We start from the raw sequence: 14,734 nt of genomic DNA, 5'->3' as shown, positions 1-14,734 counted from the left end.
CGAAAACCAGGCAGCATTTGACCACAAGAACCTGATACCAACTGTAAAGCATGGTGGTGGAAATATTATGGTTTGGGGCAGCTTTGCTGCACCAGGGCCTGGGCAGCTCACCATCATATAATCCACGATGAATTCTTAATTGTACCAGAGGGTGCTTGAGGAGAATGTGAGGCCATCTGTCGGAAAGTTGAAGCTCAACCGAAGGTGGACCTTGCAACATGACAATGACCCTAAACATACCAGTAAATTCACCAAGGAATGGCTGAAAAGAAAGAAATGGAGGGTTCTGGAATGGCCAAGTCAAAGCTTGGATCTAAATCCCATCGAGATGTTGTGGGGGGATTTAAAACGAGCTGTGCATGCAAGAAACCCCTCAAACATCGCACAGCTGAAATAATTCTGCATGGAGGAGTGGGCAAAAATTTCTCCCAGTCTATGTCAGAGACTGGTAGACAGTTATAAGAAACGCCTACTTGTTGTTTCTGCCAAAGGGGGGCAATACCACCTATTAGAGCCAATGGTGTACTTACTTTTTCCACATGCGAAATTTGCATTTATGTTTATTTAAATTACTAGGGCATTGCCCGTACTATATCTATATCTAAAATTATATCCCCCCCCTCTATTTACATGAAATGGTTTGGTCCAAAGCGAACGGCTTGCGAGTACGGTGACAATCCCCCCCCTCTATTTACATGCAATGGTTTGGTCCAAAGCGAACGGCTTCCGGAGTTTGGTAAAGAAATCGCCATCGCGTGCACAAACGCGCAGGAAAGCGAATGAATCGCAAATTCGGTTTTATTAGTTTTAAAACATAGTTTAACGCCAACATAGTTTGCAAACGTGAAATAAATGAATACGCTCTCAAATGTGCCATCCGAGGCAGAGTGTGTCCTCCACGTTCGGCACACGCGATCGTTCGCTGCTCTCTGATTGGTTGAATCGTTTTTTGGACATAGCTCGGTAAGTAATTGTCCGATTAATATGAAACCTTGAAAAGGCACATCCTCGGGTCCCCAGCAATATACCTGGCAAGTTTCAAGTATATCGGACCGGTAGTTGTCGAGAAACAGCGGTCACAGACAAACAAACGTACAGACGTACAGAGATTACTGGAATTATCGATAGATTCAATGGACTACAAAATGTAAATGTTTCATGATATTTGTTATATTATATCACCTTTATCTTTCAATATTGTTGAAATGAAGATCAAATAGCTGTATGTTGAAAAAGTCAACTTTGCATGGGGTGTACTTACTTTTTTCACGTGACTATACATACACACTAGCAGGAGTATCCGGTGTTGCGGGAGGGGGGGGTGGGGTGGGGAGCAGGAGACGGGGGGGGGGGGGGGGGTTCAGGAAGGGAGCAAAGGGAGGGGAAAGATTTAGTTTATATACATCTTTTGGGGGGTGGGGTAGCTTTGACAGGCCCCTCCGTTTTGGGGGAGGGGGGCGGTGGGGGAAGGGAAGGAGGAAAATTTGTCCCGTGCGAAGAGTGCTTCACAACCTCAGTGGTGCACAGGTTAAAAAGGAAATTGTAATACCCTCTGCTACAATCACCAGGTGGCGCTACGCGGTACACATTTACATAGAGAATTTACGCCCCTCTCCCGGTCCCCCACCGCCACATAGCCTATGTTACCCCCCAGACAAAGTTGTATTTGTATTTGTATCGCGAGTAAAGTATAAAAGCGTTTATAGCTGGAGTACCCGGCATTGCTCAAGTGAAAAAGAAACATTAACATATTTGAAATGAGGGCAAATATAATGGAAAAGCAATTTCATCCAAATCAAAATCCATCACAAATGTCAAATCATCATTTTACATTTTCGTTAAATATATGCTGCTGAATGTGCCGTTCATCACGTTTCTGAGTTAAGTATGATGACTTTCAGGAAGAAGAAGAAGCCTTACCCCCAACTTCCACCGCTCCCAGTTGTTTTATTATTTGTGTTCAAATGCCTGGTAATTATTTGGTATTTATCTATGCGAATGTGTACATGTATATAACTGTCATTAATCAAAAAGGCTTCGGCACTACAGAACGATTAACCCCCCCCTCCCCCCCAAAACGAACTTTAAAAAAAAAGAAAAAAAAAGTATATATTGTTACGGACACGGCTTAGATGTTATGATGGGCCGAGCGGAATGGCCGCCGTGTTCGCACAGTTTACCCGATTCCACCCGACGTTGACCAAATCGCGCTATGCTAAATCAATGAAGGAAAGGACACAACGGCTGGGATAAATGAAACGACACAAGGGGTACAGTTCTCAAGACCTCCGGAGGAGGATATAATTAGTGGGGGAGAAAAGGAGTAGATTACAAGGTAAGAGGTAAAGCACAGAAGAGATAGGCACTTAGACACAATCTTATCTATCCCAGACAGACCACAGACAAATGGAACAAGACTGACTTACACAGGGATTGATGGCAGGGAAGGACAGGCAGTCGATAGCACAAGGTGCACCTTGGCTCAGGGGCAGAATCAAGCATGGTCCGGTCCAGAGATGCGGGGAGGTATTGCAGCGCTCGGAGGTGGCGTCCTTCTCTTTCCAAGCTGAGGGCGCATCTGACGTCACCTCCCTCTTCCTGCGCATGCTCAGCGGGGAGTGACACGCCCTCGGCTCGTTGGCTCCGCCCCAGATGGGATCGGTCCGCCGCTTCTATTGGGTGCGGGGGTTACCGGGCTCCGCCCCTGACGAGGAGCTGACAGCGAGCCCCTACCTGTAACCCCGTCGAGCACATGCTCGATGGCGGCTCGTTGGAAACGCATGGTGCACTCCCAACACCCCCCACCAACCAAGCCGGAGTGAGGACGCGCACTCCCCGCGCCGCCGCCGTTGTTGTTGCTGTTGTTGTTGTTGTTGCTGAACCGTGAGGAAGAGCTGCAGGGAGGTATTGGGAGGTCCTAAACTTCCTAACGGTGCCATACAATCACATTCTGGTGCAACGAAGAGTCAGAATTAATGGAAACGAGTCCTTAACTGACATAGACTAAGAATAACTCGCAAGATGTCCTATAGTTGTCTACGTGAGATGCGGTGGACCTGGATGCGACATTTAATGGGGGAAATAGGGGAAGGTCGGGTCTACAGAGTGTTGTTTACAGAAAATGGGACTAGGGAATGGGGGATTGGGGATAGTTGGGAAGTATGGAGGAAATAGGGGAATATTTACAAGCGGATATGGATGGAGGCCAATCTCATATCCGCAACATTGCACCCTTCTCTACCTCGGGGCGGCCCGACCCGATAAATTTTTACTTACTTTAGTGTGGCACTCAGATGTAGTTCCCTCTACTATTAACTCAACCCTGAGTGCGACAGTTTTACAGATGTTCACAAATGAGTAAATATGTCCCCCTGCGACGTTGCACCCTTCTCCTCACAGAAACACACCCACAGGATAACCGAATCGCGGAAAGCATTCTCAAGCTAAACATACAGCCGGTAGGGAGCATTATTTATACAACACTGATATTTACACTACGATCCAGGACCTGTTCTTTGAGGTACACATGCAGATGTTATGCATAGAGAGAGCACGCATGCCAGCATTGATACACCAACCCACGAGTGCCCTGTGGCCCTACGGCCTTTAATACTGTGCAGAGCACCCCATCCAAGCACCAAAAGCACCACCCCATACACACAGTCAGCACCATCCGGTGCACCAATAAAGTGTTCAGTAATAAATGCACAATCAAGTGTCCATGGTCACCGGTGGTGTCGCAGCCGGCCGATGTTCTGCCGCTGGTCTTGCCTTCTTGAAGTGCACTTGGCCTTCTGGCTTCTTTAAAAATAAAGAAAGGCGCCAACCGCGTCCATTTCTAAATTGTGGCCGTCAGGGGGGCCAACTAAAAGTGGTTCACCTGTATGGCATAGGTGCCACGTTGACCCAGAGGTCCATCCACGGGTGGTGCTTGCCCGCAAAAGAACTGCGGTCCATGGTGGGCGGCCACAAAAATTGCGGTCCATATGGTGTATCGATCCAGGCAGCAAGCAGCGAAAGTACAGGCCCACAACTACAGAGCCAGCACCTCTCTCTCTCTCCTCTCTCTCTCTCTGCCCCAAAGCCAGATCCTCGGAGGTGGGAGACAAAATAAGACAAGTGAGCAAGGTGGTAAGGGCGCAAAAGTGCACGCAATACAAGGTAGTGCACACTGGGGGCACATGGGAACCAGGTGAGACAGGTACGTTCCTACCGTACGCCCCCCCCCCCCCCCCCACCAGGTAACCTACATTGCCCCTCCCTTACCCCTTACTGTATCCACAAAACACAACACTACCCATAAACATCTACTTTACACATCAACAAACGTCCCTACTGTCTTCCCCGTTCCTCCCATAAACCAAATTCGTCTTCTCTCCCTCCTAACCAATCAAATTTGCCATTTCCAACTCTCATCAAAATTTGCCATCACCAATTCATCATCAGTCCCTCCTAAGGAGGGAGAGATGGAATCACCCCAACGTCTCATCCACGTCGTGATGCGTCTCACAAATCCACACAGCAATTCTCATTTCCTGCAACACAGAACAAAGGAACACAGGTGTGGAGTCATCATCATCACCTCAGGTAAGTGGCTGCGTATGGTGCGACAGGTTCATCAATCCTAACTATTTCCTAAATGACTTTAACAACTTTACATTACCCGGGGTCTTTCCCTGCCAATCCATTGGCCAACTTACACTATGGGTTCTAAAAACCAATTCCCATTGACCAAACTGTGGTGCTTCTCAATTTGGGGTCTCACTCCCCCGATTCATCTCCCGGTGCCCTCGCACAATTTCTGGGCTGTGACGTGTAGCTCTCCCAGCAGGTCTACCCACCTGCACACCTCCACCACTGTTGTTGCCTACCGAGCTCACCTGCTCCTCACCCTAACCTAACTAACTGGGGAAGGCCCTCTCGCACTCTCACCCCCTCAGTTACCTCTCTGGCACGGGCTGCCCGATCCACACCCGGGATCCTCAGGCACCCACTGACACTAACGGCTCCCAGAGCCCACCTGCGGCCTCACCTGGCCGACATCCTCACAGTGGTGGAGTGCCCAAACCAACTACACACACTAACAGGCTCCACGCCCAGCCATTTCCACAACACTAATGCACCCATCCACAATACCATTCTGCAACCGCACCACAAATGCCAATATCCAACCACAATTTACCTATACCCTCTACCTAACACTTACACTACCCGCCCGGGTACTCGTGAAAGGGGTCCACTCTTCCCCCATCCACACCTTCGCACCATGCACACCACTCCGTACCACTTACTCCAACTCTCTCCACACCACTCATTCTCTGCTCCATATATTCCACACACCTGTACTTGCACACAACCGTTTTCCATACACCTGTTGTTGCACACCTGTGCAATCATACCTGGTGCCGCCTGCACCCTTCTCTCCCCCAAGCGCATTCGCGCTGATCCACAACACTCACTACTCATACACTGCTCCACACACCTGTCCAGTTCTCACACAGCATCATCTCATCTAACTACTCCCCTCTGAAACTTGCGCTTCCCAGTCGTCCCTTTAAACTATTGCGCTCCCTCGTCATTATCATCCACTCTAATCTACCTGCGTCCCCTCTACAGGTATCCTTGTCACTAACTAACCTTAACGTTACCTAATGTCATCTTCGCTAGATCCCTACACACAATATCCTAACCCACCCGGGCTAGTTTTCACTGCCATACACCCCATAACTAGTGCTTTTGCCCCCCCGTTTGTGAGGGATGACAGAGTTGCCATCCCACCACATCGGGCATCTCCCACTACCAATTTTGCACATCAAATTTCAACAAATCAAAAATTTGCCAATCACTACCCATCATCTGCCAATCATTACTGCCAATCCTTTGCCAATCATCAAATTTTGTTTTTCTCTAATTTTGGGTCCAAAATACTAACCTCATCACCCGTCTACTTGTTAGATCCTCTCGGTGCGCCAATTCACGTCTACAGCCCGGCTTCGTACAGCCGAGCAATGAATGCGGGTTGTTTTGTGCCAGCGGCTGGATACGTCCGACATTCGGTGCAGGGAAGGAGGTTTACCCGGGCCGAGGTCCCACGCACCACCTCGGCGTGGAGCCATCCAATGTCCCGATCTCGACCTGCCGGCACGTCTCAACAGAAAGTGGTCGCCATGACGACCCTTCCTATCGGGCTGCCCGCTCCGCCTAGTGGAGCCCGGACGCGGCCGTTCCAAGCGAGGCCCAGCGTGGATCGCGTACGGCGGTCCTTTCGAACCCGCCGTGGCTCGGATCCCCGCTGGTTCTCGCGGCACGCGAAGCCCGGCACGCACCGAGGGCCCGATTCGGCTATAAGTCGCTCTAACCGCTAACCCGGTTACCGTCGATGCCTCACCTGGATGCTTGCACGCATACGCTACCCCTTTCTTGCTCATGCCTCCAGCTGTTCCCATGCTCCTCGTACCTTTCCTTACACACCTCGGTACACTCATTCCACTCACAGCCTTGGTCACACACCTGACCACCGAACACTTTGGCACACATTCGTTGGTCGCACACCTCACCAACACACCTCTTCGCGCCCCTTCCTCGGTCACCTCCTCTGTGACAATCACAGGTGTGCTTTCACTCGCACACCCAACCACGTGCCTCACGACCAACTCAAGTGTGCATTCCCACACACGCTCTACCATTCCAGGTGTGCATCCTTTCTCACCTGTCACAACCAACTCACGCTCCGTGTCACTCTTACTACTCTCACCTCCACTCTTGACAGCGCACTCACCCTTACTCTCGACAGCGCACTCTTTCCCCATGCACCTGTCCGTTACACACCTTTCTCGCGCACACTCTCCCGTTACACCCTCTGTAACACTCCTCACTACGCGCTTCCATGTGCTCCCTCGCACACGCGCTACGACCGACTCACTCTCGACAGCACCCTCACTCCTTGGCACGCACTTTTTCCTCACACACCCCAGAGTCGGACTTTCTCGCACACCTCCTTTTTCGCACACCAGACCTGTCGCACACTTCACCAACGGCCTCTCACGAACACCCGGGTCCATCTCGACCCCCAAGCTTCTTAAATCACCTGGCGCATCATACGCACGACCATATTGGTCACTACTTACACCGGGTCCTCTTTCTCTTCGCTTCTCCTCCATCACCTGCGAATCCCTCATCCGGTTAATGAGCACATCATCACGATCCGAACACAGACTTTGGACCAATTCTTTTACTTCCTCCTTTATCTCTTTCTTATCCTCTCTCCGTCGCTTCTTAATTTCGCTCACCCCTTCCTCCACTTCTTCTAATTTCTGCTTCACCTCTTTTATTTCCCGGTGCGTCTCCTCAAGCTCGTCCTCTAAGGCCACCTTGACCGTTTCTATGTGCGTCCTCACCTGCCGGTCCTTCGTCTCCATTACCTCTACCACCTTGTTCATTTTCCTCGTCAGGTCCTCATGTACCGTCTGACACTCTTTTTTAATTACCCCTACGTCCTTTTTCATCTCCTTCTGTGTCAATTTTAATCCCTCTATTACCGCTGTGTTCTTCTTTACCTGGTCCCCAAACTCCTTTTGTCCCACTGTCAGTTGTTCTACTCCCAGCGTCAACTCCTCTATACCACCTTGCAATTTTACAGTCCCCTTTCTCACCTCCTTCTCCATGCGCTCCTTACAGTGCCTCACCTCCTCGCGCACTCCTCCGACCTCCTCACTCACACCTCTTCTGATCTCTTCTCCCATCACCTGCATCTCCTGCCCAGATGCCACCCTCATCTGCTCCATTTCCTCCCTGTGAGCATCCAATTTAGTTTCTACCCCCATTCTGACCCCCTCTATCTGCTGCCCCATTTTTTAAACTTCCCTTTCCGCTTGGTCCCTCATGTCCCTCAATTTGCCTTCCATACTGTTTTCTAACCCCTCTAACCCATTTTTCACTCCCTCTATCTGATTCTCCTGGGCAGCCATTCTATTTTCTACCCCCATTAACCCATTCTTTACCTCTTTTATCCCATTGTCTAACCCCTCACCGGTACCCCTCGCTTCGTCCCTCATTACCCCCATTTGGCCCTCCAATCGCTCACCCTGAGCATCCATCCGGTTCCCCATCACCCCCAATTGCTCACTTTGCAGTTTGAGGGACGCCTGCATTTGCGCCATAAATTGCTCCATGAGGGCCTGCATTTGGGCCATCCCTCCCACTTGTGCATCGGGTGCGGCCGCCGTAGCCATGTGCGAGGCGCCATTTTGCGCGCCCGTAACCTCGTGCGCGAGGACGCCATTTTGCGAACCTGCCGCCCTCACTGCTTCGCTCTCCTCATGTCCCTCAATTTGGTCCTGGATCGACCCTGCCTCACTCTCCTCTACCGGAACCCAGCCGTCTTGATCTGCCATAGCGCGACTTTCAAAATTCGGGTTTTTATTTTACAACAAAACAAATTTCGGTTACTTGTAATTTTGAGCGCGTTAAGCGCGCTTCGGGTCCGATCTCACTCCTCGACACCAATTGTTACGGACACGGCTTAGATGTTATGATGGGCCGAGCGGAATGGCCGCCGTGTTCGCACAGTTTACCCGATTCCACCCAACGTTGACCAAATCGCGCTATGCTAAATCAATGAAGGAAAGGACACAACGGCTGGGATAAATGAAACGACACAAGGGGTACAGTTCTCAAGACCTCCGGAGGAGGATATAATTAGTGGGGGAGAAAAGGAGTAGATTACAAGGTAAGAGGTAAAGCACAGAAGAGATAGGCACTTAGACACAATCTTATCTATCCCAGACAGACCACAGACAAACGGAACAAGACTGACTTACACAGGGATTGATGGCAGGGAAGGACAGGCAGTCGATAGCACAAGGTGCACCTTGGCTCAGGGGCAGAATCAAGCACGGTCCGGTCCAGAGATGCGGGGAGGTATTGCAGCGCTCGGAGGTGGGGTCCTTCTCTTTCCAAGCTGAGGGCGCATCTGACGTCACCTCCCTCTTCCTGCGCATGCTCAGCGGGGAGTGACGCCCTCGGCTCGTTGGCTCCGCCCCAGATGGGATCGGTCCGCCGCTTCTATTGGGTGCGGGGGTTACCGGGCTCCGCCCCTGACGAGGAGCTGACAGCGAGCCCCTACCTGGTAACCCCGTCGAGCACATGCTCGATGGCGGCTCGTTGGAAACGCATGGTGCACTCCCAACACCCCCCACCAACCAAGCCGGAGTGAGGACGCGCACTCCCCGCGCCGCCGCCATTGTTGTTGCTGCTGTTGTTGTTGTTGCTGCTGAACCGTGAGGAAGAGCTGCGGGGAGGTATTGGGAGGTCCTAAACTTCCTAACGGTGCCATACAATCACATTCTGGTGCAACGAAGAGTCAGAATTAATGGAAACGAGTCCTTAACTGACATAGACTAAGAATAACTAGCAAGATGTCCTATAGTTGTCTACGTGAGATGCGGTGGACCTGGATGCGACATTTAATGGGGGAAATAGGGGAAGGTCGGGTCTACAGAGTGTTGTTTACAGAAAATGGGACTAGGGAATGGGGGATTGGGGATAGTTGGGAAGTATGGAGGAAATAGGGGAATATTTACAAGCGGATATGGATGGAGGCCAATCTCATATCCGCAACAATATTGTTGCGGTTTTGGAATAAAGGTTAATTCCCCATCTTCGTTGGTTGCACCATAACATGTAGCCTCGCGATAGTTCAGTTATTTCTTAGTAAATGTAAGCGTAGTCCTTTCCTGTGTTTAGTTTTGCGTTGAGTAGGCCAGTGAGCTTAGGTGTTCTTTTGGCACTTTGCTTTGGTTTGGTTTTGGCGCTGAAATGCCACGCGGCAGGCCTGAACAAGTCTATCGAGGCCGAAGGGACGAGCTGCAGGGGGATTGACCGGTAAGCAATGAGCCGCCAATCAGGGCTCGAGGGGAGTAGCTTACCACTGCGGCAGGAGGCGGGCCTTGGAACATTCGGGTAAGATAGGGGAGGTGCCATATAAGGCCCTGCCCCGAGCCCATTAACCAGAACGCAGAACAGCAGCAGAACGCGCGTGAGTCAGAACGCAGAAGGCAGACGAGAACGCGAGTGGAGCTGCAGAATGAGGAATTGAATTGCCTATTGTACACGAACTTTCCCCCGTTCCCCGTGCTCTGCGCTGTATTAATCGCGCTAGAAAGGACGACCCGTGCCGGGCCACAGACACGCGATTTCCTCCTGCCTGCCTTTGCCTGCATATGTGCCGCGAGGATTTCCTCCTGCCTGCCTTCGCCTGGATACGTGCCGTGAACATTGGAGAGCCACGCCGGGCGAGCTGCCCCGGGGCGACTGACGGCAAGGCGCGCTTGGCGTGCGAACTTCTCTTCCTCCATCTCCCCGTGTGTGTGAGTGGGCCCATTTGTCTGGGGATAAGTTAAACTGGTTAAGCTTCTGCTCGGTGTCCCCTTGCCTTCATCCTGATTCTTTGTACATAATAGTGTAAATAAATCGTGTTCTTCCTCTGATTTGACCGTGCTGTCCCTTCCATCCATTGGCTTTGCATGGTACGAATAAAACCGCTCGAATCGGGTTCCAATAAAAGTAACAGCACGAGTCACGTGATACGCATACCGCTCAGGCGTACTCGATTAAGCGTGGCTTGTGTGAGGCTTGATCCCCGCTTTCGTGGCAGCGTGGGTACCAAAAGTACGTGCAAATTTGTCCCGATACCCTTTTTCACATTTGCCCAGAAGTGGCGATTCGGTCTCGTGGACCCGACAACCCAGGGGGAAAAAGGGGTTTAATCCCCCCTTTGGAACGGGCTTCGGGAGATCCGCAACAATATATGTTTTACTTAAAACACTCCCGGGGCATTTACTGGTCAAAGTTTGACGAAGATCCGTTCAGCCATCTCTGAGAAAAATGGCAACACAGACCAACAGCTCTCTTGTATAGTAGATATACTAGGTGCTTCAAAAAATTGTTACCTCTTCTTTTATGTCTGGGCACATGGCGTATATGGAGCCTCACGGCTCTGAAAACGCCATAAAACTGAAAGAGATGAAGAAGATCCTGGAGATTAAGAAGAAGGAGATTAAGATTTTGACACTGTCAAATGTACCGTTCCATATTAAATTAAATATGGCCGTTCCATATTAAATTATATTCCGTATTAAATGCCAAGTATATACAGACATGGCATTTAATATGGAATATATATTTTTTCTTGACGGGTTTACTTTCTTAACTCAGTATATCAATCTGGTGAGTTTCTTTTACACTTTGGTGATTTATTTGTTAAAAGAACCATGTCACTGATTGTCTGTCGCAGCAAGAAGTCAACAACAGAATTATATCACAGGTGGCGTGGCAAAATGTACGAACAGGTGCATTTGATGATTGGCTTCACAGTTGGGTATACAAGGGTTGTTGCGTTCTGTATTCGTGGAAAACTACTGCTGCACGTCTCCAAAAGTTATTGCCGCTTCCTCTGCAGATGGTCCGTCAACTCGACAATGCTGTTTGTCATGGAGTGGTGGCTTTACGAAATTACGGCATGAAACAGCGTGCTATTGCTCGGCAATATGGCATCACTCAAGGTCAGGTGTCAAAGATCCTGAAACGAAATGCTCAGAGGGGTGTCCCTACTCCAATACCGAGGCCAGGACGTCCCTGCAGAACCACAAGGAGGGATGATCGCCAGCTGCACCGGTTAGTCCGCAATGGCCGTACCAAGTCAGCTAATCGGCTTCGGGCTGAGTGGCAGCAACTGACAAATGTGCCTGTATCCAGAAGGCTAGTCAACCAACGACTGGTTCAAGCAGGCTATCGTGCCAGGCATCCCCTGAGAAAGCCACGCCTGACCAGACAACACCGCCAGCGCCGATTGCAGTGGGCCAGAGAGCACCGTCAATGGCAGCCAGGACACTGGAATCATGTGATCTTCAGTGACGAGTCTAGATTTCTGGTCTATCGTCAAGATGGCCGCGTCCGAGTGCGCAGCAAGTGCATGAAGCCTACAACAAAGATTGTATACTGCCAATAGTCCAAGCTGGAGGTGGTGGGGTGACCGTTTGGGCTGCTTTTCATGCAGGGGGCAAAACTGACCTGGTTGTTCTGAATGGAAACCTGAACCAGTTCAAGTACAGGGCCATTCTGGAAGAAACATTGCTTCCATTTGCTCGTGCAGCCTTTCGAGGAAACTTTGTCTTCCAAGATGACAATGCACGGCCTCATCGTGCTCGCATGATCCAACACTTTCTTGCTGACCATGGTGTAGTGCATATGGAGTGGCCTGCCATGTCCCCGGATATGAATTCGATAGAGAACTTGTGGGCAGAATTAACGCGTCAAATCGACCACTTGGACCAGCAGCCGACCTCTATGCGTGAATTGCAGCAGGCTATTGTCACTGCATGGCAAGCGATTCCTGTCCAAACCTTGGCAAATCTCGTGAACAGCATGCCTCAACGTGTACGTGCTCTCCTGAATGCTCGTGGGGGTTACACGAAGTGCTGAACTGTAATTTTACTGTCCGTAATCCCAGTCGTAATTTAACTTTTGTTTTTGTTTAAAAAACTTTGGCTAATGTGCAAAATAAAGAGATACTTCTGGAAAACGTACAGAAGTTTAACACAGTACTGTCCATGAATTGAGTTCGATATCAGTTTACATCACTTTCAAGGATCAATTTATTTGTTTCGAAATGTCAAATGTGGTTTTTGTTTCTTTTAAAGGTCACAGTAACAAAATCTAGAATAATTTCAACATAATTCCAATGAACTTTTGGTTCCAAGACATCTTGAAAAGTAAGTTCACCCCCACAAAAAAAAAATTTCATATTAAATGCCGTGTGTGTGTGTGTGTGTGTGTTTGTGTGTGTGTGTGCGTGCGTGCGTGCGTGCGTGCGTGCGTGCGTGTGTGTGTGTGTGTGTGTGTGTGTGTGTGTGTGTGTGTGTGTGTGTGTGTGTGTGTGTGTGTGTGTGTGTGTGTGTGTGTGTGTGTGTTGTTACGGTTCTTCGCCGTCCTACTTCCCCGTACAAGGGGGGGATTAATCCCCTTGTTCTTTCTGGGCCTGGCGGAACCGAGGCTTACAACGTCCCTTCCGGACAAACGTGGAGTAGGGTCTCGGGACCACTTCTCGCTCGTACCTAAATCCCCGCGCTGCCGAGGAAGCAAGCCTCGCACGAGCCACGTGTGATTTGAGTACGCCGAGCGGATTGAGTACCACGTGGTCCGTGCAGTCTTAATTAGTGGAACCCGATTTGAGCAGTCCTATTCGTACCACGCTTGGCCAATGAAGAAACCACAGAAGCGATCGAATGGAAGAAAGGAAGAACACAGGTTTAATTATTCCCACACGTATGTACAATGATCAGGGACGCAGAGACACAGAGCAGCCTTAGACAATCTTATCTTGTTTGCCCAGACAACGGGCCTGTCTCACACTCACACAGGGAATTGCAGATGGGTAGATGTTCCCCAACGTGTCGACGTGGTCGTCCAGAGACGGTCCCCGTCCGGGTCTCCACGGCCCCAACACGTCGCGCGAAGATGGTAGCAGGCGATGGCAGGAACTCGTAGCGTGTCTCCCGAACAAGGCAAATGATGAGGTGGAACGGTAAAGGGCGGGACTCTCAGCGCGACTGGCGATGACTCAGCCATTCTCACTCGCGCGACTTAATGCGCTGTATATCGGTTCATGCGCGTCTGGCTGCGCCCGTGTGTCTTTCGCAGTTCTCTGACGCTGCCAACTCCTCTTCCTCGATCCTCTGAGCTGGTTAGTGCACGTGAGTTCTTTGACGCTCTCCACTTGCGAGTCCTATCGAGTGCAAGTCCTTTTGCCAATCCTTTTCGCGCAAGTCTTCTCGAGGGCTTTTCGTTCATCTGCGAGTCCTATCGAGTGCAAGTCCTTCTGCCAATCCTTTTCACGCGAGTCCGATCGAGTGCAAGTCCATTTGCGAGAGTCTTTTTGTTCATCAACTGCCGCGAGTCCTATCGAGTGCAAGTCCATCTGCGAGAGTCCTGTTCAACGCGAGTCCTTTCAAGGTCTTTGCGCAGCGGGTTTTATAGCTACGCCCCCCGAACCTTCTGGATCCCTCTCGAACCCTCTCACCACGCCCTGAGACGCCACGCCGCCGCCACCACCTCTGAGCTCTGATTGGCGGCTCGTGCTTACCGTCAGCGCTTCTCCCGCTCCGCCCTCGACTCTGCCCCGGTCCTCCTCGCCTGCCTCATGTTAACTCGCCCAAAATGAACTAACGTTGGCGCAAAAGGGCATGAGGCTACAGACGCTGGATTGTCGGTGACAGTAGGGCCTATTCTCTTGGCTCTACTCAACGCAGAACTAACAATGGAAAAGGACTAAGCTTACAAATACTAAGACATAACTATACTATCGCGAGGCTACATACTGCTTGTGTGACTATACTGCTTGTGTGACTAACTATGAGGGGCAAATTTTAACATTTATTAGACTCGCTGTACAAACTCAAAACCGCAACACTGCCCCCTTCCCTCGTCAGACTCGTCCCCGAGTCAAACCTACAAAAACTGGAACGACCGGTTTTGAGAAAGATCTGGGACTAACTTTTAATTACGTGTGACATACAGATGTGGTTCCCCCTAACATTTACTCTAACCCGTGTGTGCGACAGTTTTACAACACTAAATATGTCCCACCTACTGCGTTGAGTAGCTAACTAACAGGCTCACACCCACAATTGTTTTTTTTTTTTTTTTTTGTATACAAGATCGAGGCTCGTGAAAGAGC

At 50.3% G+C, this 14,734-nt stretch overlaps 1 protein-coding gene across 2 annotated transcripts in view; it reads left to right on the top strand.

The window, feature by feature from the left end:
• LOC137424575 (guanine nucleotide-binding protein G(I)/G(S)/G(T) subunit beta-1) overlaps window positions 1-14,734 on the top strand; it is a 93,205-nt gene that overhangs the window by 13,790 nt on the left and 64,681 nt on the right. The window lies entirely within an intron of this gene.

This window comes from Myxine glutinosa, chromosome 4 (genome assembly GCF_964187855.1).
Source record: "Myxine glutinosa chromosome 4, kmMyxGlut1.1, whole genome shotgun sequence".
NCBI lineage: Eukaryota > Metazoa > Chordata > Myxini > Myxiniformes > Myxinidae > Myxine > Myxine glutinosa.
This window is presented reverse-complemented; position numbering and strand designations above follow the sequence as displayed.